This window comes from Triticum aestivum, chromosome 4A (genome assembly GCF_018294505.1).
Source record: "Triticum aestivum cultivar Chinese Spring chromosome 4A, IWGSC CS RefSeq v2.1, whole genome shotgun sequence".
Taxonomy (NCBI): Eukaryota; Viridiplantae; Streptophyta; class Magnoliopsida; order Poales; family Poaceae; genus Triticum; species Triticum aestivum.
Window position 1 is genome coordinate 212,211,019 of NC_057803.1, and position 27,683 is coordinate 212,238,701.

Sequence of the window (27,683 nt, forward strand, 5' to 3'; positions counted from 1 at the left end):
TATTTGAACTAAGTTTTGAAACACATGAGGTTTAGCAAAATTTTAATCATGATGACCTGGCATCATTAACAAAGGTTTACTATATCTTAATTACTCGGGCGTCACAAATCTCCTCCGCTACAAGAAATCTCGTCCCGAGATTTAAGTGGTAGAGTAAGGGGGAAGAATTGGTTACGAAATTCTAATGATTCTTCTTGGTCTTTGTCGGTGTCAAAACCGGCAGATCTCGGGTAGGGGGTCCCAAACTATGCGTCTAGGCCGGATGGTAATAGGAGGCAAGGGACACGAAGTTTTACCCGGGTTCGGGCCCTCTCGATGGAGGTAAAACCCTACGTCCTGCTTGATTAATATTGATGATATGGGTAGTACAAGAGTAGATCTACCACGAGATCAGAGAGGCTAAACCCTAGAAGCTAGCCTATGGTATGATTGTTGATGTGTATGTTGTCCTACGGACTAAAACCCTCCTGTTTATATAGACACCGGAGAGGGTTAGGGTTACATAGAGTCGGTTACAATGGTAGGAGATCTGAACATCCGCATCGCCAAGGAAAGTCCCTTTCGGACACGGGACGGAGTCTTCAATCTTGTATCTTCATAGTCCAGGAGTCTGACTGAAGGTATAGTTCGGCTATCCGAACACCCCCTAATCCAGGACTCCCTCAGTAGCCCCTGAACCAGGCTTCGATGACGACAAGTCCGGCGTGCAAATTGTCTTCGGCATTGCAAGGCGGGTTCCTCCTCCAAGTACTTCATAGAAGATTTTAAACACAAAGATAGTGTCCGGTTCTGCAAAATAAGTTTTCCACATATTGCCATAGAGAGAATAATATTTACACAAATCTAATCTGCTGACGTATTCCGTAGTGCGACACACCACGGCCAAGCCTTTATCCAAATCGTTTCATTATCCCACCTCGGCGAGTTATGTGAGGCGGTTTCCTTGGCACGTCTTGTCAAAGCAGAGATCGTGCCCCCTTATTCTGGGATTCTCATCAATACGGGCGTGGGCAACCCAACTGCTTCTAGGACTCCTAGATCATAGGCAAGTCCAAACGGACATGGAGAGGACGCTCGATATCCACCCTCTTTATAAAGGGACGAAGCCTTTTATTTTTCCCTCCCGTGCTCAATCGAATCCTTCCCCCACCTCAAGCTCAAACGCCCAAAGTTCAGGCCAGGTGCTACGAACCTTCAGTCATGTCCGGATCTAGCCTTCAAGGCAGATGGGTGCCTTCTTCCGTCATGGAAGAAGACGTCAAAAAGTTGAGGGAGGCCAGATATCTGACCGCCGAGATTCTGCATCGGCTGCCTCCCCGGGGGCAGGCCGTCCCCTCCCCCGAACCCAACGAGAGTGTCATGTTCGTCTCCCACTTCCTCCGAGGTCTAGGCCTTGCATTGGATCCTTTTGTCAGGGGCTTGATGTTTTACTACGGGCTAGATTTCCATGATCTAGCTCCGGACTCTTTTCTTCATATCACGACATTTATCGTTGTGTGCGAGGCCTTCCTCCGGGTTACCCCTCACTTTGGCCTATGGCTCAAGACCTTTGAAGTAAAACCGGAGATGATCGAGGGGTAACATGCGAAGTGTGGAGGTGCCTCAATACGCAAGATGATGGGAGCTGCATGGCCCAAAGGTTCCATTCCAGAGGTGTCTGAATTGTGGCAACAGGAGTGGTTCTACATCACGGCCCCTAGAAGTGCCAAGTGGGCGGCCGGCCCTGTCTTCCGCCCGGGCCCTCCACTGCAACTGATGTCATGGATTAGCAGAGGATTGAGCTGGGGTCCGGCCAAGGACGTGCCTATACTGCAAAGCCGCATTCAAGATCTCTTTGATGGAGATTTCAGTTTGGTTGCGGTAGCACAAGTTATGCTGGTTCGCCAAGTACAGCCTTGCAAACACCGGCCTCTTCGCTTGTGGGAGTTCAATCCCGAGGGACCGCGTGCCATTCGAAATTTCCTTGGCCTGACGCACGAGGAGATGTACAAGTTGTTCTTCGGACCTCAAGTGGAGTGTTCGGAAATTACCGAGGACGTGGGCCTAAGTAGCAACCGTGTCGCCGAACAGGTAAGGCATCTTCCGACCGAGCGTACTACCTCTCCTTTGATGCGAAGTTATTTCTGAGAGTTCGCTTTTTGACCAGGGCTGGCTAACGAAGGCGAAGTTGATTCCATGCTCGGCCCCCCTCCCTGAGGGTTTGGAAAATCCGATATTGGAAAAGATGCTCCAGACCGCACCTTGCCCGAAGCCCTTGAAGGAAAATGCGGGCGGTCGCGGGCCCCAAACGCTGGCCGCTCTAGCCGAGGGAGCGAGTGTCTCCATGAAGGAAGTCGACCAAAAGAGGAAAAGGATTGCATCTGGGGATTCGGAAGCCGAAGCTTCCAAACGGGAGAAGAAGTCTCCCACAGAGGGTCCTACCCCGGGGGGTGCGGTTGCCGCACAAAGTCCGCGGGGGGATCAATTCTCCCACGAGTCATAAGTGACCCAAAATACCTTAATAGTATAGATATGTCATCTTTTCTTCTGAGAAGATAACCACTGCATGTATCTTTGCAGTTCGGGCCTTAGCCCCTCTCAAATGAGATCGTCTTCGGGGGATCTTCTTCCAGAGATGATGGAGAGCGAAACGCCTCCTCCGGACTCCTCCGCTCCGGAAGCGGGCGACCCTGAAGTGTCGTCGCGGAGGGCCTCTCCGAGTCCGGCGAGGCCAGAAGATAATCCCGTCGACCCCCGAAGTTCCCAGTGTCCGGCTCCCGAAGAGAGCAGACAAACGAGTCCGGCACCGTCTAGTGTGCGGTCGGATGTTCTGAGGGAGTTGGTGGGGCGAGCGGCCATCTCAGATGAACACCGTGTGCTGATGAATACGGTGATGGAGAGAATCTTGTCCGCCGAAAGCGGATTGCATAAAGCTTTTATGAGTCTACTGACAGGCTTTGAGGTACGTAAAATAATGTATGATAGTCCTGCACATACTAGGTGTGCCCTGTGTAGATAGTAGCCCCTGAGACTCTGGTCATCATCGGAAACGACGACGAACAAAGGATCATATTCCCAGGTAATAACCATCCTGCCTTTATGTGTAGGTGATGGAAGCTTCAGTGGCTAGCCGGGCTCGTGAGTTTGCCCATTTAGAATGGCAGTTGGATGCGGCAGACGCTGACATCGAGCTTGTTAACAAAAGGCTTGACGAGGCCCAAGGTAAGTGTCATTATCTGGTAAACGCCACATAGGAAGAGCAGCATGATGCCAGTATCTTTAATGTGTTGTGACTGCAGATGGAGCTGCCACTGTTAAAGCCTTGTAGGCAGAACTTGCCCGAGCCAAGGAACAAGCGAGGTTGGGTAATGCGGCTGCTTTGAAGGCGGCCGAAGAGTTGCAAGCCGAGAAGGCCGCGCATGGCGAGAGCCGAGATAAGATGGCCAATATGGCCATAGAATTAAAAGCCGCCACCGACCGTTGCCGGGTTCTTGAAAAGGAAAACCAGGCGAAGGTATCGGACCTTGAGGAGGCTGCTGCAACGGGAAAAGACCTCCGCTCTGCAATGAGGGCAAAGAAGGAGGAGCTGCGGGAAGCCAGGGATATTGTAGCCGGGAAATCCTTTATGCTGCAGAGGAAGTTCGGAGATCCACGGTATGCCCCTCTGGATCGGCTGTGGAGTTCGGAAGATGTGTATATGGATTTGGCGGCGAGCGCTGCCGATGCGGCCAAGTACTTCCAGAGTCAGACGGACCGTGAAGTAGACCGGCTGTTTTGGAAACAATTCCTTTCTCCCGAGCGTCCGCTTTCATTGACGGACCAATTAGCCGAATGGGCCAAACTAAATAGGCTGTCCGGACTCTCCGTGAGGTCTGTTGTGGATCAGCTATGGCCAGAAAGGTCAAAACTGAGCAGCTATTTCAGCTTGGTGCAGCAGTTCCTTGACGTGGTGCCGCGCATAAATGCGATGAAGAGGTCGGCGTGCATAGAAGGCGCACGAATGGCCTTTGCCCGTGCTAAAGCATACTGGGCAGAGATGGATGCTACCACTGTTGCAGCGCAGGATTCGGCCATAGGTCGAAGGGCTGCTGAGCACTACTTTGAGGAAGTTCTTGAGGGTGCTCGTTTGATAGAGACCCAGTGCTCAAAAAATATTATGTTTGAGTGACATGTAATCTCATTGTAAGCGAAATGCTTTTATAAATTTTCATAAGGCTACTTTTATACTTTTGCCTGAAAGTATTGTGATGCCTCCTGGGCGGCCGTTTATGTATACATGTGTATAACCTGAAAGATTGCAGTCGTCGGCTTCAACCCCCACGCATATAATGTGGAGGTGTTCGCAGAAACACGCGTTCACACTTAACCCAACGTCTTGGTCCTATTAAGGAGGTGATAGCGGAGCGAGCGAGGCAACCGGACTATAATGCTTTAACACTTTCACTTAGCCATAGGAGTTTGACAGTGGGGCTACTAGATAGCCCCTGGTGGCTCCGCACTCTCCCGATCCCGGGGTGCGTACATGCCTGGCCGGAAACGGCCCTTCGTTAAGGCGGGGGAATTCTAACATTCCCATGGGTCATCGAGTGGTTGACCAGTCTCACGCTATATCATGACAGTCAGTTTTCGGCTTTCTCTACTGAGGTGCTCGTCCGGATGAACCAGGGCACAATCGCAGTAGTTCTCCTGGTGCTACCTTAGCCGGTAAAGCGGAACGTAAGGCACCAAAACACAGGAGCCGGGCAAACCCAACATTTGACCAAAGACAATGATTCGGAGCTGATGCATATAGGGCCAAACTCGCGCCGCCGAACACTCCCTAAGGTATTCGGTCTTTGTGGTATAAACCGGGCCTAAAAATGGCCTTTGAAAGAAGCCCCTTGTGTCCAGGTATGTGCATTGTTTTGGCGTGGCCACATGCCAAGACGTCAGCATCCTTCTCAACGGTGGATATGTATCAACAAGAGACAGTAAAAAAGGTTTACGCAGGGTCTTAATCTAAAAAGGATCCTTGGGGCGGGTCCCTGCTGCATGTCTGCGCCTGTGTCTCCGTTGTGCCGTATCCTGGACGGGTGTAGCACGATGATCGTCTATAAAAGAGAGGAATTTGGGTGAAAAGGTGATCGTGCAAAAAGATAGTTTTCTAAAGAAACCATATGTAATTCAAGAGGAGGAGAAATTGCCACTTGTCTGCGTGCGTGGAGCCCCTTGTATTGAAAAATAGGGGTGTGACCGTTTATGCGGTATAAGTGGTGGCGTCAGACTCGATTAGTTGTGTCTGAGGTCTTGACGACCTATTGGATGCTTTCGTTGGTCCGGGCGCCTTTAGTGTGCGGCTGCCAAGGCAGCCTCACTCTCTTCGGCGCGCAGAGATCACTTGATACTTCCGTGCACTGAAATGATGTCTCGTGGACCGGGCATCTTGAGTGTAAGGGAGGCGTAGTGTGGTATTGCATTAAAGCGAGCGAAAGCTTCGCGTCCGAGCAGTGCTTGATAGCCAATTTGGAACGGAGCGATGTGGAAAGTTAAATGATCGTGACGGAAGTTATCGGGGGAGCCAAATATAACTTGTAGTAGGAGGGAGCCCGTGCAACGAGCCCCTGGGCCTAGCGTTACTCCTTTAAAGGTACGTTGCTATGGCAAATTTGTGTAGGGTCTAACCCCATCCCACGGATTGTATCCTGATATATTAGGTTTAGGCTGCTGCCGCCATCCATCAATACTCGTGTGAAGTGATATCCGCCAACTACTGGGTTTAACACCAGGGCGGCCCATCCTGCGTGTCGGATACTTGCTGAGTAATTGCGATGGTCAAAAATGATCGGTTGAGATGACCAGTGGCAGGACTTCGCGGTGATAGGCGCTTCGGTATATTTTTCTGGGAGTGCCGCATTGCTTTTTCCCTTGATCACGTGTAACACGTTTACTGTTTTGACTTCGGGTGGAAATTTCTTTTGTTCCCCGTGTCTCGCTTGGGAGGTTCGTCCTCGTCTTCACTTGGTGTATCCTCCCCCTTGTGTACGGCGTTGAGCTTGCCGGACTGCTTGAAGACCCAACATTCTCTGTGGGTATGATTGGCATGTTTGCTAGGGGTACTATGGATCTGACATACTTGGTCCAGAATTTTGTTGAGGCTGGACAGTTCATCCCTGGTGCCTTTAGGGGGCGGCTTTTGGCCTGGCCGAGAGACTTTGAATCCGGCGTTTACTGTCGTGCCCTTCGTACTGTCTTCTTTATTCCAACGTTTGTTATTGCTGTTGCGCCGTGATTTCCCGTTTCCATCTCTAACTTCAGATGTGTTGGGATCGCTAGTGTTGCATATGGCTAGCCAGCTGTCCTCACCCGTGTAAAAGCGGGTCATGAGGTTTGTTAATGCGGCCATTGTTCTCGGCTTATTTTGGCCGAGGTGTCTGGCGAGCCATTCGTCACGGACGCTATGCTTGAAAGCCGCTAAGGCTTCGGCGTCCGGACAGTCGACAATCTGGTTCTTTTTAGTAAGAAACCTGTTCCAAAGTTTTCGGGCTGACTCTCCGGGCTGCTGAGTTATATGACTCAGATCATCCGCATCCGGAGGTCGGACATAAGTCCCTTGAAAATTTGCCCGAAAGGCGTCTTCGAGCTCTTCCCAACTTCCAATGGAGCTTTCGGGGAGGCCTTTGAGCCAGTGACGAGCTGGCCCTTTGAGCTTGAGGGGTAAGTATTTGATGGCGTGGAGATCATCTCCTCGAGCCATATGGATATGAAGGATATAGTCCTCAATCCAAACCCCGGGGTCTGTTGTTCCATCGTATGCCTCTATGTTTACGGGTTTGAATCCCTCTGGAAATTCATGGTCCAGCACCTCGTCGGTGAAACATAGAGGGTGTGCGGCACCCCTGTAGCTGGGTGTACCGCGTTGTTCGGATATTTGTTGTGTTGCATTGTATGCTGGGGGGCGATTGCGTGGTCCATAGATGGATCTTGTTGCGCCGTCCTTTGGGTGCGAACCCTCGCCTGGGTTGCGTGTTGTATTGTGAGCAGCGTTGTATGTCGCTCTATGTTGGTAGAGGGGTCGTCTATCCGACCAGGTGGCTGCTTTGATATTTGGTTGTGGGGGGTCTGCGGCCTCCTCATTGAATTCGGGTAGCAGCTTCCGCTTTGGGTAGCTCTTGGAGGGGCGATTGTCGCCGTACCTTGCTGCAGTGTTGAGTATTTTGCTCCATCTGAATTGGAGTGTGCCTTGCGCGGCCTTGAGCCTTCGCTTCTGCTTTTTAAGGCTCCTCGCGGTGGCAACAAGCCTTTCACGGGCGTTCTGTTGCTCCGGGTGCCTGTCCGGTGTTATGTCGTGCGGACCATTATCCTTGATAGGATTTGTTTGTTCGCTTTGATTATCCGGATTGCCGTTGTTCGGCAGCGGTTCGCCCTGCTCCAGCGCTGGGTCTGTGTGATCGCTATTTCTATCGAGGCGGGATTTGGGGCAGTGCTTGCGTCGCCGCTTTGACTGCTTTTCGAGGGAACAATCCTTCGGTGCGTCCTTCCGCTCTTCGTCGTCATCTTTTGGTGCGTCCACCATGTATACGTCGTATGACGAGGTAGCGTTCCAGGGCTCAATGGGTGCTGGTTCTTCATCGTCTCCCTCATCGGCGTCCATACCATCAATGTCGTCGGAGTCGAAGTCGAGCATGTCGGTTAAGTTGTCGACAGTGGCTACGAAGTGGGTGGTGGGTGGGTTTTGAATTTCTTCATCGTCCGTACCCCAACCTTGCTGACCGTAGTCCGGCCAGGGCTCTCCTGATAAAGAGAGAGACTTCGGTGACTTCAGGATATCGCCGAAAGGCGAGTGCTGAAAGACGTCCGCGGCTATGAACTCCATGATCGGCGCTCAATCGGATTCGATCGGCAAGGGCGCGGAGGGTTCAGAGTCCGAAGAAGAATCCGGCTCCATGGAGTCACGAGTCTTGCAGAGTACGGGGCTGGTGTTTGGCTCAACCGCCGTTGGGATTACAGCCCCCGGGGTGGCGTCCAACCACCCATCCTCGATCGGCGCGGTTGGCTCCAGACTAAGGGTCGGAGCCGATGCGGGTGCGGCCTCCAGGGCACTATTTGGCGGCAGAGCTAGATCGTGCTCGTCGTGACAGTGTGGCGCACTCGGCAGTGGTTCGAATCCGTCGAAGATCAAGTCTCCGCGGATGTTAGCCGTGTAGTTTAAACTTCCGAATCTGACCTGACGGCCAGGGGCGTAGCTTTCGATCTGCTCTAGATGGCCAAGCGAATTGGCCCGCAGCGCGAAGCTGCCAAAGACGAAGATCTGTCCGGGGAGGAAGGTCTCACCCCGGACTGCATCACTATTGATGATCGTAGGAGCCATCGGGCCTGACGGCGACGGCACAGAGGAACTCTCAATGAAAGCACCAATGTCAGTGTCAAAACCGGCGGATCTCGGGTAGGGGGTCCCGAACTGTGCGTCTAGGTCGGATGGTAACAGGAGGCAAGGGACACGAAGTTTTACCCAGGTTCGGGCCCTCTCGATGGAGGTAAAACCCTACGTCCTGCTTGATTAATATTGATGATATGGGTAGTACAAGAGTAGATCTACCACGAGATCAGAGAGGCTAAACCCTAGAAGCTAGCCTATGGTATGATTGTTGATGTGTATGTTGTCCTACGGACTAAAACCCTCCGGTTTATATAGACACCGGAGAGGGTTAGGGTTACATAGAGTCGGTTACAATGGTAGGAGATCTGAACATCCGCAGCACCAAGCTTGCCTTCCATGCCAAGGAAAGTCCCTTCCGGACACGGGACGGAGTCTTCAATCTTGTATCTTCATAGTCCAGGAGTCCGGCTGAAGGTATAGTTCGGCTATCCGAACACCCCCTAATCCAGGACTCCCTCAGTCTTGGTTGCTCTTCTCGAAGAGGTCGATCTACTATGTTGATGTCTTCATTTCTCCAGGTCGCCACGATGAAGTCGACATCCTTTCTTCCGGATCTCCATCGTAATTACGTAAAGGATAAGGGGATAACTCCGAGAGAACAGGCCTCTACATGGGTGTTTATCTAGGAGATAACTGAGGGGAGGTGGCAGAAGGTAACTCTCGAATTAAACTTAAGAAAACATCGAGAGCAAAATAAGAAGGCACAATAAGAAGTTTCAAGCGGATATAGAAACGTCGTTGCCTGAAACAGCGCGTGAAAGTGGTTCAGAGCAACGAGAACTAGTTTTGTAACTAATACCAGAATTGATGATCTCTCGTCAGGTGGCTCATGAATTACTTACGAGGCCACATGCGAGGAATATCTTTGAGAACAGGGGGTGTACAAGAGAGTCAGGTTTCAATCCTGTGGAACTGTGGGTTATGGGCCCACCATGTGGGTTAAAAGTAGGAAGGGCGGTGAAATCTTGCACGATTATGTAAGCAAGGCGTGTTAGAGGATAGTCTGTCGGTTATGTCAGCAACAACATCGGTACCAAGGGCGAGGGACGAAGAGAACCATTTTCCTGCTCGTTGAACAAGGCGGGTCAATCGGCAAAGTTCTCGTCCATTAACGATTACCGAAATGTCATCAACAATAGTAACATGGTTTTCGTGACAGAATTGTACACCGAGGTGTTTACATAAGCAGGGAAATATTACTGCTTACATCATGTGGATCACAAGAAAAGTTAAACCAAACAATGGAAAGGAAAATATGATTATCAGATTAAACAGAAAAATGGAAATGAAATTGTGTTTAAACACATATTTTAGGGGTTTATCCTTCCCAAGGGTAAGCCAAGCATGATATCCATGACGGGATATAATGTAGAAAACCCTTTAGCTAAGGGGGGGGAGAAATTTCATGACATTACCCATACAACGGTGTTTGGATAATTGAGCAAGAAACATTTAGCATTGGGCTTCAAATGTTCTTATGGAAATTTGGAGTACCACAAACATGCTTTGAGATAGCATTGACATGGTCTTCAAGTAAGGTCGGACTTTGGATACACAAAGGATTCATCAGGAACAACTTATAAGCAAGTCATTCCATTTCCTCATGGAAGAATGGTTAACCTTGCTAAAAGGAAACTAAAGTAATAGGTCCTCCGGCCAGGTGTGCTACGCATCACATCACCTTACCGGGTCATCTAAAAGACCAACGTTATAACCATTAGAAATATGTTCCAACCATCATATCTGACCGAGGTTCAGATCCAATTGGTGTCAGGATACCTCAGACTTAGGATGCCTGATAAGAAGAGGTGCAACACAAATTGACGAGATGACAATGTAAGATTCTCGGGAAATGAACTATGGGAGCAAGTTCCAAAACAAGAGTTCATCATTAAACCAAGGAGAGGATGAGGAGGTGGCTGATGGTCTCAGCGACAATTCATCGAGATTTCCAACAAGATGGATTTCCACAATTATGTGAACAGGAGATAACATTTGTCAAATCAAATGGTATAATGATGTATGCTTGAGGAAAACATACACAATTAACCATTGGTTGAAAGGTGCACCCATAATATGGGCTTAGGTAGCATGATCAATGTTTAGAATGGTGATTCAGTAACCAATACACAAAGAATGAAACTATCATTCATTATCTCACAAGCAATAAGGTTGCTAGTAATTTTGAATTTTACACATCACAGTCCAATCGTCGGTATTCCAGTTGGAAACAACACGGGGACCAAGAGATGAATGTAGATGGAGAGATGTATCAATTGTATCAAGAATTCTTAAGAGGTGGTAAAATTCTCACAACATCCTTGATATATAAGATGGTATTACTTCAAGGTAGGACATAAGATAAGCTGGATAGCGAGGAACTCAAGGTACAGCCACAACACAAATAAGTTTGTGTTGGAGGGAAGGCAATAAAGTTGTCAATGATAACACAAATCATCGAGGGGCAAGGAGAGTATTTCTCATCGTGAATTTGATTGATATCCTAGAAGAGCTCATAAGGTTGATGATGATCACGACACTTTTGTCGATAGATTTCATGAAGATGTAATCAATCAGCGATGACATTAAGTCAAAGGAATGATGAAGTGAAAGGTTATTGAGACCATGGGTACAACACAAACTCGCAATCAAGCTTGTTGTTCAAGGCGAAATGATATGATGAGGAAAATCAATGTAAGATTAGATCATCGTTGAAAATTGTGCTCCGGGAAGAAGGACCAGGTAGCACAGTTAAAAGTTTGCATGATAATGATATAGCCGATTAGGCTAGGAATGACTTGAAGGATTATTAAACTCGTAAGCAACTAAACTTACTTAGAGTTATTAAATCGGAGTGCAGAATCGATTTAGTTATCGATGTCTTTGAGTGTTTAATAACTTAGAGCTCATGAAAAAATTGGAATCGGTGAGAATGTAGTACTTGATGAAGAACTCATAAGAAGTTACGTAGTTCCGTGATAATCTCGAGATACCAGGGGGTAATACTCGATGATAGACCAAAGTAGAGGTTGTACTGGGGTATTATTCTGCAGAAGACAATTGCCTAAACTTGCACGAAAAATGGTATTTAAAGGAGAACATGGTCGGAACTACGATTGCAAAATGCCAAACCCCAGATATAAGTTGAACTTATACCAAGGGAATAATTAATTTAAGGAGAAGCTTTAATCATAAGATCTACATCGTGTCCATGGGCATGAACACAAGGTTCAAGGTCGACTCCCACTTCTTCAATGCATAATCTTTCATTCACTGCTCTATCAAAAGGATTTGTGTGCGAAGACCTACCTGGTGAATTACTAGAGGAGTATGAACCTTGGAAAACTTTCGGGTTCATACAGATTAAGGAAGGCATAGGTTTTACCCATCGGGGCATCTTACAAACATATACCAAAAGCTTCAAGAGTAAATATCACCAGCTCGAAAGCAGAGCATGGTTGGCCAAATCAAAGAATATGATTTACCAATGGCATTATATATCAGGGAAAGAACTTCCAAATTGATTGAATATGAAGGACGTTGTTGGATAAAATCCAATAATGGATCTGGTGGTCCTCAAGGGATCTGATGTGAGCGTTGGTACTCAACCAGAGGAAGAAAGAATGCAAGGAGATCAGATTATAGAAACAACCGACTAATTCAAAGCTCAAATGCAAAAGAATTATGATATCAAAATCAAGGGATAAGAAGCAAACGCTCTGACTAAGGATGGATAAGTTGAGTGGGCTTAGGGGTACAATCGATGGCAATTCGATTGGTCGAGCTCCAACCCATGTTTAAAATGACATCTGAGCCAGAAAGATAATTTAAAAAGGATCAACCAATGATTGCATGCATTCGCATTCATGTTGAATCAATAGGATCAAAATGACGGTGTCAAAGGAGACTAATGAATACTGCCAGACATATGGGAAGCATCCATAATGCAAGCAGACAAGTATTTGTAGAGCAATAAGCTGCTACGGATTTTTAGAGGATCGAATATTATTTCGAAGACTTTTGTGAAACACCTGAACAACTAGGGATGAGCAGATACTTGGTAAGTGCGAGGAATTATCCACATGGTTATTCATGTGGCAAAGAACTGGAAGGCAGTAGGCACAAAGTATCCTCGGAACAATAGAGAGAATTTCGAGGCATCTTATAATAACAAGATCAACGAGGAATGATTGTATGAATGGCAAGTGTGCATGGTTATCCATAAAGGTTTATCGATCAATGGAAATTGCAAAAGAGATGGCACAAAGTCTCGAGAGTACATCATAGAGTATCCTTGAAATCTTCTGGTGTAGCAGACGATCATCGGTAATAAGGTGCTCTCCGGGTGAAAGTGATCACGAGATCCTAATGTTAGATTTAGTAAAATCCATTTAACCCGAATAGAAGAGAGATCAGAGTCCCAGAGTATAGACGAGGAATAAAAGATCCTAATACCACCCAATGGCGATGTGGGCCCATGGGCCGCACAACCATGTTAGTAAAACAGTTCTTATCGACTAGACTCAACTTCGGCCAAGCAGTGTGGAAGGGGGATTCCTACAGGCAGTCGGCTCTGATACCAACTTGTGACGCCCCCGATTCAATCATACACTAATCATACACGCAAACATGTATGATCAAGATCATGGACTCACGGGAAGATATCACAACACAACTCTAAAAATAAAATAAGTCATACAAGCATCATATTACAAGCCAGGGGCCTCGAGGGCTCGAATACAAGAGCTCGATTATAGACGAGTCAGTGAAAGCAACAATATCTGAGTACAGACATAAGTTAAACAAGTTTCCATAATATGGCTAGCACAAACTAGGATACAGATCGAAAGGGGCGCAGGCCTCCTGCCTAGGATCCTCCTAAACTACTCCTGGTCGGCGGCGGCGGCCTGCACGTAGTAGTAGGCACCTCCAGTGTAGTAGGAGTCATCGTCGACGGTGGCGTATGGCTCTTGGGCTCCAGCATCTGGTTGTGACAACTAGGTATAGAAAGAGGGAAAAGGGGGAGCAAAGCAACCATGAGTACTCATCCAAAGTACTCATAAGCAAGGAACTACGCTGCATATGCATTGGTATCAAAGAAAGGGGTAGTATATGTGGACTACTGCAGAATGCCAGAATAAGAGGGGGATAGCTAGTACTATCGAAGACTATGCTTCTGGCAGCCTCCATCTTGAAGCAGTAGAAGAGAGTACATGGTAAGTTAACCAAGTATCATCGCATAGCATATCCTACCCGGCGATCCGCTCCTCGTCGCCCTTTTATAGAGCAATCACCGGGTTGTATCTGGCATTGAAAGGGTGTGTTTTATTAAGCATCTGGTTCTAGTTGTCATTAAGGTCAAGGTACAACTCCGGGTAGTCCTTTTACTGAGGGACACGGCTATTCGAATAGATAAACTTCCCTAAAGGGGTGCACCACATTTCCCAACACGCTCAATCCCCTTTGGCCGGACACACTATCCTGAGTCATGCCCGGCCTCGGAAGATCGACATGTCGAAGCCCTACCTAGGCACAACAGAGAGGTCAGCATGCCGGTCTAAATCCTATGGCGCAAGGGTCTGGTCCCATCGCCCATTGCACACCTGCATGTTGCGTGGGCGGCCGGTGAGCAGACCTAGCAACCTCCATTACAAAGGAAGTTGCATTACGTGGTCCAACCCGGCGCGCACCGCTCAGTCGCTGACGTCAAGAAGGCTTCGGCTGATACCACGACGTCGAGTGCCCATAATTGCTCCCGCATAGTTGGTTAGTGTGTATAGGCCAGTGGCCAGACTCAGATCAAATACCAAGATCTCATTAAGCGTGTTAATTGATGTAAGCACGGACGCTGACCAGGGCCAGGCCCACCTCTCACCTATGTGGTCTCAACCTGCCCTGTTGCTCCGCCACAAAGATCCACCCAGAGGACCGTCCGGAAAGTATGTCCTTTCGGCCCCCAATCCGTGAATCAACCACGGGTACTCAAGGAGCCGACCCGACTTTAGTCACCACAAGCATCATGTATTACGTATATAAGTATATACCCATGATCACCTCCCAAGTGATCACGGCCCGATAGTATAGCATGGCAGACGGACAAGAATGTAGGGCAACTAATGGAATACTAGCATCCTATACTAAGCATTTAGGATTGCAGGTAAAGGTAACAACAGTAGTAGTAAAGATAGGATATGCATCAGGATAGGATTAACGGAAAGTATTAACATGCTACACTACTCTAATGGAAGCAGTAGATAGTAGAATAGGCGATATCTGGTGATCAAGGGGGGGCTTGCCTGGTTGCTCTGGCAAGAAGGAGGGGTCGTCACCAATGTAATCGATCAGGGCACCATCAGCGGCGTCAGTCTCGTAGTCTACCAGAGAGAAGAGGGGGAAGAAACAATGAATACAATGCAAATAGATGCATATCGATGCATGAAATGACAAGTAACGGTGCCCGGTGTGCCCTAACGCAGTAGGAGGTGATACCGGCGAAGGGGGAAACAACCGGGAAAGTATCCCCGATGTTTCGCGTTTTTGGAGAGATGAATCAGAGGTGAAATGTTGCACGTTCGCTATGCTAGGGACATGTGGCGGACGAACGGACTGCGTATTCGGATTCGTCCCATCGTTCTGAGTAACTTTCATGTACAAAGTATTTTCATCTGACTAACAAATTATTTTATATTATTTTTCAAAGTTTTAATAATATTTTGGAATTAATATTAATTCAAAAATAAAAGGAAAATGGCCATGGGTACCCACAAGTGTACCCAGCCAGAGGCAAAGTGAGGCTGACAGGTGGGATCCAAGGGGGTCCAGTCAACAGTTGACCAATCAATAGTTGACTGGTCAACTAGGTCCTGGGACCCACATGTCATTCACTTTTTAGTTAACCTAATAGTTTATTTAACTAACAAGCTAATTAGGCTAATTAACATGATTATTTAAGTTGTTTAATTCATTTAATTAATTAATTATATTGATTATTATTTTACATCTTTATTTATTGATTTATTTATTTTACACGTTCTGGGCCCTTTCGACACCGTGGATTAGGGGGGGTTAGTGCTTAACCCCCAACCCACCTAGGGCTCGACCGAGCCAGAGGCGCAGCCACCAGGGGCTGCCCGCCGGCAGCCACGGCCGGGAGTGGCCATAGGTGGCACGGTCAGATGGGCGCAGGGACCAGGGCGTGGCCCCGGGCGCCCTTAGGCACCGGCGGGCGCATGGGGAACCATGGGTTGCGGCGTCAGTGACGGGCGGCCTCGGCGATGCAAGCAGGAATGGCGGGCATGGCCAGCGCGGTAGGATGCGCGAGTGAGAAGCAGTAGCAGAAGCACACGACAATGGAAAAGAGGCCAAGTTGAGCGCAGAGCACGCCATGGAGCATGGGGAGCGCGGCCGGAGCCATGGCCAGTGGGCGCGGCGTGCGGCCGAGGCGCGGGCAACGATACACGGAGCAGCGCCGAGGGTCAGGCGGGGCGGCGATGACCGCAGCAAGGAGAAAGGAGAGGAGGAGGGCACTCACAGTCGTTGAGGAGGAGCGGGGGCGGTGAGGCGTGGCTGCGATGCACGAGAAGGAGGTCGGGGAGGTTCCGGCAATGGCGGTGAGCGACGAGGGGGACTCCAGCGAGGGAGAGGAAGGCGAGGGAGGTCGGATCCGTGACGGGGCCTCCGAGATCCGTCCATCTCCGGCGAGGATACGGCTTGGCGTGGCACAGACGCGAAGAACCAGATGGCGGCCATGGGTGGAGCTCCTGCGAAGCGATGGCGCGAGGACAGCGGGAGGTGGCGGTTCCTCGGGCGTGGGCGCTCCGGCGGGGTAGGGCTCCAGCGCGACAAGGAATCAGGTGCGGGGAGCAGCGACGCTGGAGAACGAGAGGGAGCGGGGGCATCGGTCAGGAGGAGTGGGGGTCGTGCGAGACGAATGGGGGGATCGTGCGGGAGGAGTAGAGTGATTAGGGTTTCGGGTGGGGGCCTAGTAGGCCATGGGGCGCGTGGGGGTGGGCCGGCAGGCCGCTCGGCCACACGGCCAACTGGGCCAAGGCCCGGTCGGGGGGGAGGAGTTGTTTTCCTTTTACGTTTTTTTAATTCAGTTTTATTTTTATTTAGAAAAGCAAATGCATTTTAGTTAAGTATGAGACTTGGCCTAAGTTAGGATATCCATTTTAGGCATTGCCACAAAAAGGTTTGATGAGCATTTGAATGCATTTGAATTGTGCATAAATGAAAGTGGATTAATGAGGCTGTTTTGGTCACTGTTTTAATTGTTTTAGGGCAATTAAATATTTTATATAATGTTGGATGCTATTTGCTAATTAGTTAGTGAATATTTATAACCCTTTGAACATTTTAATTCATTTTTAAACTATAATTTGACTTTTTATTTGAATTTGTATTTGAACTAAGTTTTGAAAGACGTGAGGTTTAGCAAAAATTTTAATCATCATGACCTAGCATCATTAACAAAGGTTTAATGTAGCTTAATTACCCAGACGTCACAAACACTAAGCATTATATCAGGCATAGATGCACATAAGTACAATAGAGAACCAATCATGGAGCGGTATACCTTTTGATCGAACTCAAAACCATTGTCGTCGGGTCCCGATTGGCCTTTGGTTGGCATTGGCGTCGTGTACCCTTTGCAGTCTTGCATTCCAAACTTCTTCAGGTAGTCTTTAAGGTATTTCTCTTGTGATATGAAGATGTCATTTCTTCGTTGACGGATTTGAAGTCAAGGAAGAACTTCAGCTCACCCATCATGGACATCTGATATTGCTCTCGCATCATATGCCCAAACTCATCACTTTATCTCTTATCAATGCAGCTGAAGATAATATCATCCACATAGAGTTGGCATACAAACAGTTCACCATCATATGTCTTCGTGGAGAGAGTGGGATCTAGAGAACCAGGTTTGAAGCCTTTGCTCTTCAGGAAGTCTTTGAGTGTGTCATACCAAGCATGAGGTGCTTGTTTTAGGCCATACAGTGCCTTGTTGAGTTTGTACACCATGTCAGGATGCTTTGGATCTTCAAAACTAGGAGGTTGAGCAACATATACTTCTTGTTCAATTTTTTCGTTGAGGAAGGCACTCTTCACATCCATTTGGTATAGAAAAATATTGTTGTGGTTAGCATAGGCTAGCAGTATACGAATGGCTTCAAGCCTAGCCACAGGAGCAAAGGTTGCATCGGAGTCAATCCCCTCTACTTGTGTATAACCTTGGGCAACGAGACAAGCCTTGTTTCTGACAACTTGACCATGCTCATCTTTCTTGTTGCGATAGATCCATTTGGTGCCAATGATATTGTGCTTGCGAGGATCGGGGCACTTAACTAGCTCTAAGACATTATTCAACTCAAACTGTTCAAGCTCTTCTTACATAGCTTGAATCCATTCAGGTTCCATAAGGCTTCATCAAGTTTCTTGGGTTCAAATATAGATACAAATGCAAAGTGCCCACAGAAGTTTGCTAGTTGTGTTGCTCTTGAATGAGTGAGTGGACCAGGTGCATAGATACTATCGATGATCTTCTCAACATGTACTTCATTGGCCACGCGAGGATGGGCAGGATGAAGACTTTGCTCTTGTTGATTGTCATCGGCTTCAGCATTTTGTTCGGACTGACCATTGTCTTCATGATGATTAGGTGGTATAATGATGATTTCCTCTTCAGCCTGTTCTTCGGTGGGTATGATTTCTCCAGTACCCATTAGCCTCATAGATTCACTAGGTGTAGCTTCATCTAGCACATTTGGCAAGTGCTCTCTTTGCGAGCCATTAGTCTCATCGAATCGCACATCTACAGTTTCAACCACTTTATAGTGAAAGAGGTTGAAGACTTTGTAGGTGTACAAATCCTTTCAGTAACCATGCATAAAACCGACATGTGCTTTCGGTGCAAATTTTGAAGTGTGATGCGGATCCTTGATCCAGCACCTAGCACCAAAGACCTTGAAATAGCTGACATTTGGCTTCTTACCAGTCAGAATATCAGTGGATGTCTTCTTGAAGAACTTATGAAGATAAACTCTATTGATGATGTGGCAAGCAGTATCAATGGCTTCAGGCCAGAATTTCCTTGGAGTCTTGTACTCATCAAGCATCGTACGTGCCATCTCAATGAGGGTTCTGTTCTTGCACTCCATGATGCCATTCTGCTGGGGTGTGTATGGAGCAGAGAACTCATGTGTGATGCCCAATGTATCAAGATAAGTGTCGAGGCCAATGTTCTTGAATTATGTGCCATTGTCACTTTTGATGTGCTTGATCTTGATGCCATAAGTGGTCATGGCACGACTGGCGAATCGTCTGAAGACATCCTACACTTTAGTCTTGTAGAGAATTATGTGCACCTAGGTATATATTGAATAATCATCAACAATGACGAAGCCATAAAGATGTGCAGTGGTAGTAAGGGTGGAGTAGTGAGTAGGGCCAAATAAGTCCATGTGTGGCAGCTCGAAGGGGCGTGATGTAGTCATGATTTTCTTCAAAGGATGCTTGGCCCTAGCCATTTTCTCGGCTTCACAAACACCACATAGATTATCCTTCTTGAACTGGATGCCCTCGATGCCAATGTGAAAGTGCATTATATCGACTAGAGGGGGGGTGAATAGGCGATTTTTATGAAAGTCTTCAAAACATGGAAGTTTCGAAGACAAACAATAGAAATAAACCTATTACCATGCAGCGGAAGGTAGACTACACTAGGCAAACCATAGTCAAGTATTCAATGGAGTGAGAGCACAATGACTAATAGCAGCAATGTAGTAAGGATCAGGTAGGAAGATATTATGAAGCCAAACAGAACACGCAGTCACTCAGTGAAGACAAAAGATAGTGCCAACATATAATGGCTTCACAAGGAGTAACAGTAAGTAAAGGGAAGGGAAGGATGAAACCAGTGACTCGTTGAAGACAATGATTTGTTGGACCAGTTCCAGTTGCTGTCACAACTGTACGTCTGGTTAGGGCGGCTAGGTATTTAAACCTGAGGACACACAGTCCCGAACACCCAGTCCTGAACACGCAGCTCAGGACACCCAGTCCTCTCCGTATTCCCCTTGAGCTAAGGTCACACAGACCTCGCCCAATCACTCTGGTAAGTCTTCAAGGTAGACTCCCAAACCTTCACAGACTTCGTTCACCGGCGATCCACAATGTCCCTTGGATGCTCAGAACGCGACGCCTAACCGGCTGGAGGATTCACAGTCCTCAAGTGTAATAAGTCTTCAGATCACACAGACAAGAAGACTTAAGTGATGCCTAATTCTCTTTGGCTCTGGGTGGTTAGGGCTTTATCCTCGCAAGGAATTCTCTCTCAAAGGCTTCGAGGTGGGTTGCTCTCAAACGACAAAAGCCGTACACTAACTCTGAGCAGCCAACCGTTTATGGTTGTAGGGGGTGGGCTATTTATAGCCACTAGGCAACCCGACCTGATTTGTCCGAAATGACCCTGGGTCACTAAGGAACTGACACGTGTTCCAACGGTCAGATTTCAAACTCACACGGCAACTTTACTTGGGCTACAAGCAAAGCTGACTTGTCCGACTCTGGACAAGATTCGCTCTCATAGTCTTCACTCGAAGACATAGGTTTTGGTTAAGCATCACTTCAGTCATTCTGACTGGTTCTCTTGGACCCCACTTAACAGTACGGTGGTTCCTATGACTCAACAAAGAAGAAAAAGAACTACGAAAGATCTAAGTCTTCGAGCTCCATAGGCTTCATGCGATGTCTTCTCTTGTCATAGTCTTCAATGTGAATATCTTCATATACCACCTTTGACATCAATGTCTTCATACATTTTTAGGGGTCATCTCTGGTAGGAAAACCGAATCAATGAGGGACTTCTACCTGTGTTATCCTGCAATTCTCACAAACACATTAGTCCCTCAACTAGGTTTGTCGTCAATACTCCAAAACCAACTAGGGGTGGCACTAGATGCACTTACAATCTCCCCCTTTTTGGTGATTGATGACAAACTAGTTGAAGTTTTCAACGGGGAATATAATATGTGAAATTGTAAAGGATAAGGAATTGTCTTCATAAGTTGCAAGGGCTCCCCCTGAAGATGTGCATATAAGTAATTTGCTTTTGGAATGCAAATGCACATGGCAGGTTGTGCTTGTGGAGATCCTCTTCAACTTATGATGACAATCCACTATGCATGTGAAGGTATGTGAAGATAATGACATGCATAATGGAAAATGGACGTCTGCAAAATGATCTAAGTGCGGAATTTATCGTCGCACATGCGGAATTTATCATCGCATCACAAGGTGGCAAATAAGTAGCAGACGACCATCGAGTTTAAGTGTTACAACTCAAAGAACCAAATGTATCAAAGCAAACGAGAGTTGTAAACATGAAGCAAAAAGTATAACGCACCCTCCCATATGGACCCGCTTGAAGACTATCAAACTCATATGCTTCTCCCCCTTTTGTCAGTAAGGACCAAAAAGGTTTGAAGACATAGAGCATCTACTCGTTCCCATGAAGAGTAGGTGAAGCAGCAGGGTCGTCGGTGGTGTTCGGCGGTGCAGAAGAACTTGGAGCAGTGTCGAAGCATGCTGAAGGAGGTGGCGGTGAAGTAGCATCGTCTTCATCCTCGATCACTCTGGCATTCACAGTTGCAGCAGAGGAAGAGAACTCAGAGTCTTCAAGAGATGGAGTTCGTCGCAACACTGCCCTTCGAGGAGGTGTGGAGTCAAACTTGAAGCGCTCAGAGAAGCCATCCTCTTGAAGATCATCTTCAGAACACATCAGCGTCAGCCCTTTCCATGTGCGTCGAGAGGTTTCATGGGCAACAAAGGCATTCTTGGTGGCAAGATTGCGAATGCGATTAACATCCACCAAGAGGCTTTGCATTTGACGCTTCAGCCAGTCATGATGCCTATCCTGTTTCTGATGAAGAGCCACAAGAAGCTCTCGGTCATTGAGAACACGAGTGCGCTTCTTGGGTCGTTGGGCAATTGTGCTATCAGTGGCTTCAGTGAGAGCAGGATGCGGTGCACGTGTAGTGCCAGCCAAAGGATACACACGAGTGACTGCTTCAACTCCTTCAATGTTCTGAGAAAAACTTTGATGCTCTGCATTCTGAAGACTTAGAGGTTCCTTGGCAGGCTCAGGATAGATGGCTTCAATAGACATATCCACATCAGGCAGAAAGATCCGATGATTGCGAGCAGATGGCTGATATGAGATAGCGGAGTGAAGTTTGATCAGCCGCATTACCCATGGGGCGTAGAACTTCAAGCCAAAAGATCAGAGCCTGATGCAGCAAGTTGGCGAATGAAGAAGTCCTGTGCATTGAAGCATTTGCCATGAAGAATATAGAAGACCAAAGTCTTCATTGCACCTTCCATCTTGGCATGTGGAGAGTGTCCTTTGATGGGCCAGAGAGTTCGCCTTATGATGTGATAAATAGTCCTTGGCAGATACTCAAGGTCTTCAACAAAGAACTCTTTGGGATATGCAGCATCTTGGGGCAATGGCTTCATCATACTGAGCATCTGACTCATGTTAGGTTCAGGCTTCTGAAAGATGCTCTCCACAGCTTCACTGTGAAGTTGACAGCCAGATTCGTAGAGATCGCCAGGAGTGGGTAGACCAGTGAGCTCAATGATGTCAAAGGCTTTGGCTTCATGATGAACGTTTCCTATCATCCACTCCAGGACCCAAGTCTTCGGATCTCTGTTGTACCCGCGGATGTGAAGTGTGGCATAGAATTGCAGCAGCAACTCTTCATTCCAATGCTCTTGATTGGTGATGAACGGCAGCAATCCAACCTCCTTGAAGCAATCCAGAGCTTCTTCCAGACAGGGCAGACCAGCTATTGCTTCAATGTCAAGATGCTTGTGTGGGAAGATGCGACCTTGATTGTAAAGAATGCAGGAGTAATAGCTTCGCTGCGGATAGCTCCAGAACCGATCAGATGATATTCTTTCCCTTGAGTAGGGGTTTTTGGAGCTATTGAAGAAAATGTTGTCTGCTTTGAAGCCATTGATATTGAAGGATCCAGGTGCTGATGCAGGACCTGGGAACCAGGGCAATCTTGGGATTGGCTTCTGTACCTGAGGCCTGTGCTCAACATGATAGTCGAACTAAGGACCGGCAGCAGGCGCAGGAACAGAAGCAGTGGGATCAGTGGCTTCGCTAACTTCTGGTGCTTTTGTTGGTGAGGGCTCCACATTAGCTTCAGCCATGACAACGTCAGTGGCTTCATTGGCGTTGGTGGTGGCAGCCTCAAGATTTTCAACCTCCACTTGACGAGCTGGAGGGTCAGTCACAGTCACGTTCTCCTCGAGAACCGCTTCTTGGTGGGACAGGGGAGTAGCAGCTTGTGGGGCTTCTTCTTCATCGACTGATGCAGCCGGAATGTCTTCAGCAGCTTTAGCTTCAGACGCAGAGACTGGAGGCATTGGTCCTTTGCGAAGCCTGCGCAACGCTGGCGACGCCTGTGGAGTTGGAGTTGGATGGGCCTCAAAGTCTTCTTCCTCTTGTGGGTGATCAGCCCATGAAGCATCCTGAGCAATTGGCGTTAGAGGACGACCAATGCTGATGAGTTCGATGTGCGTTAGCACAGGCGATGATACCTGTTGGTGCTCGAGCTGAGGAAGGACTGCATCATCTTCAACATGGTCATGGTGACCAATGTCTTCAGCAGCGATGGGATCAGCTGCTGGAAAGTCTTCAGCTTCATGAGCCACTATGAAAGCAGGCTCATGGACAGTCAGTTGACGTTCTTGTGCTTCAGCGTCAGGGTGAACCATGGAGATGGGTTCAACAATCAAGGGCTCTGTGGGAGCAGCCCGTTCCTTCTTGATCTTCCTCTTCTTCTTGGAGGGGGCAGTAGCAGAGGCTTCAGGATGTTTCCTCTTCCTGGCTTCAGCCTCAGCAGTCCTCGACTTCTTCAGCTCTGAAGCGGTTGACCGAGCCTTTGGCTTCGAGCCAGTCATGCTAGTTGGGAAGACAATGGGATCTGCTTCCTGCCTTGGTGCGTTGGGTTTGGCCACAATGGGCTTCTTCTTCTGCTTAGCAGCCATCCTGGGATCAATGCCCGGACGCCCAAGGGCCTTGCGCTTCTCAGCTTCGTTGTAGCCTTGCACACACTTGTCAGCCAGGCTCTTCATGCGCTCCCGAGAACCTTGAGCTTCTGTGCGTTTCTTGAGAAAGGCTTCTTTGAGCTCGTGCAGCATAATCTTGAAGTTTTTCACCTCTTGCACGCTGAGTTTGGCCATATGCTTCTTGAACTGAGCCTTTTCATAGTCAATCTTTTGCTTCAGTTCGATGATGCGCTGAGCGAGAGCTAGCTCTAAAGCAATGGCGCCATGGAAGGCAACACTGAGGCCAATGGGTAGTTGCAGATCTTCGAAGCTGATGTTTGGTGTGTCAAACCACTCATCAATGAAGTTGTGGATGATTGTCACGTCGAAGAGAGGCAGATCATTGAAGATTTCTGCTTCTTCTTTGCTCTTGATGAGTTTCTCAAGAGCGTCATCTGCAAGATCTTCATCACTAGATAGATCAATGGCATCATTGCGCAGAATGGCAGCAGCTGTCAGCTCTTGGCCGGTGTGTGGCAGAGGCATCTTGACCTTCTGGGGCTTCGAGATGCATGACAAGTCTTCAGACTGCACACTGTCTTTAGGAGGTGCAGTTGCCAGTGGCTTCGCCCGTGAGATTTTTGGTGCAGAGGCCGGCTTTGAAGCTTTTGGCTGCTTCAGCTTCTTTGGCTTCGGCGCTGCAGGTGCTTCATCTGATTCAGCGTCATCTACAGGCTCATTCACGGCTGTCCCTTGAACCACGATGTGGGTGATGAGACCTTCAAGGTTGTAGAAGGGCCCAACAAGATTGGGTTCAGCTTCACGAGTTCCATCGGCACGGGGAGCAGAGGGACCAGGGTTGAAGTCTAGTCCCAAAGACTTCTTGTTCTGCTTCACTGAGTTCTGGGCAAACTGGAAGTTGCGCTTAAACAGATTGTCATCACGACACCATAGCAGTGATGATGGGTCAGCATCCACAGGCTGTGGTCCACGGACCATGCAGGGATAGAAGCCTTGTTCAATGGCTTCATCTCTGGTCCTGGGTTGAAGATTTTTGTAGAGGATGTCTCCCCATGGTCACTTGATGGCATTCTTTTCAGCATATTCCTTTGTCGCAAATCTGTACTTGAACCACTGTTCTGCCCAATAGCGTCAAATCCATTGGATTCGTGTCTTGCGCTGATTGTAATCCTCTTCAGGATCTGTGATGTAGGGTAGGAACCCTATATGCCGATCTTTCACGAAAGGAGCGGGTCCCAAAGAGAGAGACGAAGAACACGAGGGGATTCACGAGGGAAAACACGAGAGAAACACTCAAGCCTCCAAGAACAAGTCACACATGTGCTAGATCCTCGAATACATAAGAGAAGATACACGATCCAAAGTCAACAACAGACGATACAAAGGTAGCCGGTCTTCTCCGTGAGGAGGTCTTGATGTTCTTCTCCAAAAGGAGGTCTTGAATCCAAAGGGATCTTCTCCGAAGAGGCCGCGGTCTCTCACGAGGAGTAGATCCGATGTGGATGAGCGAAGCTCTATCTCTAAGTATGAGCTAAACCAACGCTAACCCTAGTACGGGGCTAAGGAACAAGTATATATAGTCTAAATCCACGAAAGGGTAAGTGACGAGGGGATACATGGGCCCTAGGCCCGTTCTCTGCGCACAGGCAGAGCGGTAGTACCGGGCAACGGGCGGTAGTACCGCTCAAAGTGGTAGTGCCGCTGGTACGGGCGGTAGTACCGGACCCGGGTCGTGCGAACACAGGGATTTGTCGGGTTGAGCGGCAGTGGAGTGGATGCCCGGCGGCAGTACCGCTTGAAGGGCTTCAGCGGTAGTACCGCTCGCCAGCGGTAGTACCGCTCGTCCTGGCGTGTGCGGCTCCTCTTCTTCCTTCTCTTCCATGCTTCTCTCGCGGATGGTGTAGTTGTACACTTGTGCTCACCCTCCTCCCCCTCGTCCATGATGTTCCGACAATACCTATGTATGCACACGAGAGGAGTGTCAAGTAGTATGCCATCCTCGAAGGAGTCAAGTGAGCACGCATAAAGGAGATGATTCACCTTTGTGTATGTGAAGTAGATGTCGCACGTGTCGCTTGCCGAACAGACTCTTGACATGGTGATGTCCATAGGATGCTCCGCATCATCCCCTCCCCCTTGGGAAAGATCCGACATCGGATCGAAAACCAAATCACCATGGGAAAGAGATGGCTTCCCCGTGTAGAAGCGGACGTTCACCAAGTAGTCATCATCTTCAAGCTTGGAGTGGGCACTCTCCAATGTTGCACCATCTAGTGATTCCTTCAAAATGAGCAAGGACAACAAACACTTGGAAAAATAAATGTGGTTAGCGTTAGTGCAAAACCAAGCATTCAAGAGGTGATTCACCAAACAAGTGTCGTCATCATGCAAAGCATATGGTGTGACAAAGGATTGTGACGTGGCATGTAAGCATATCAATCTAGAACAAGCAAAGAAATCATGGGGACAAGCATGTGAATGTGAGGTAGTGATGCAAATATGTGTGACAAGAGAATAAGCATCTACCTCAAGTTCATAGTAAGCATTCACAAAGTGCTCAATGAAAGGTCTATGGTAGGCATAGGAATAATTCACAACACCAAATAAAATGAAGTGTCTAAACACATGGGTCAAGTGCAAGACAATCCAAGCATAATGTGCATGGGGTGTAGTGAATATAGTGTGGCACTCAACACAATAGAAAGAGCAATTGTTCATCATGTGTGAGGCAATCAAGTCAAGCATAGTAATCAAGTCGTGCAAGCTAGTAGTGCGAAGATGCAACATACTAGAGTAAATCATGGCAATCATATCATGAGAGAAAATAATAGGCATAGGCAATGCACATGACATATCGCAAGCACGAACACAAAGCAAGATGAAATTATCATCATAGGCATGGGGTACAAAGCAAACATAGCAATAGCAAGCAATATCTCCACCAAGCTTGCAAATACACATACAAGTATGAGAATCAATCATCATGTGTAATGCAAAGCATGGGTCACGAATGTATGGCAAAATCATAGTAATGAGCATATCATGCAAAGTGGACATGGCAAGATGGGCATAGAATATGTAGTGGACAATAACCCATAGCCAAGTGAGGGTCATGTAGAAGAACTGCGCGAAGTCTTTGCGCGAAGAGAGCGGTGGGAAAGACAATCCATGGGATCCCAAGTCATCTTTGCTCTCTAGAGCTCGTTTTGTCAACTCGTGGGATTGCGAGGTTGACAAGTATTCATAGGTACCTACACAAAAGAAACACAAACCAAAGAAATTGTGTATGTGGTAAATGTACACATCATCCATCATGATGTGTATGTGCACGTGAGAGTTAGCACAAGATAAGCATCGCTCAAAGAAATTTGATGCATGGTATAAGAACATGCCATCCATCATGAAAGAATAGTTATTGTGTATAACACGATGGGGATGCAAATTGAGCGTACAGGTATAAGGATCATGCAATGGATGGGAGTTATCAAAATCTCCTAAAATGTATGAGGAAACTATGGGGGTCTCCTCATGAGCAATATCGGAAACATCATATGGAGAAAATGGACAACATCCAAAACAATGCATATCCGAAGGTAGGTGATCATGGTATGGCATATGAGATAAAGGATGCAAAGGGAGCATATCAATATCATCACAAGAAAAACAAATACCGATAACCATGGGCTTGTCATCTATGCCATATGTGCAAATTGGGTTTATGTTAATGGCATATGCATAGTCACTATGAAGAGATTGAAAATATGACATGTGATTGATCTCATGCATAGCATATGACAAATCAAGCGGATTGGCAAACATGATGTGACCGAGAGAATTAGCACAAGAAATCCTATGTAACATGGCATCACAACTAAGAGAATCCACATGGCAATCATCATACTCATCATAAATGGGTAAATCATCGCATGGGGAAATCATACTAGCATGAAGCATGTCAATAGGGGGATCAACATCAAGAAAGCAATCAATGTCAAGAATGTCCACTAGTGGGACTAGAGCATCACCGTCACCTACGTTACCGTTTTCATTCCACTCAAGTGGTGTAGGTGAGGTGGGAAAGACCAAATGGTGGTCATATTCATCTTGATGGAACCATGTGGGGGTGCATCATATTCCACCATGGCCATCGTCTTGTGCAAAGGTAGGACGTAGTCGTCGTGAATCGGCGCGTCATCATAGATGGGAC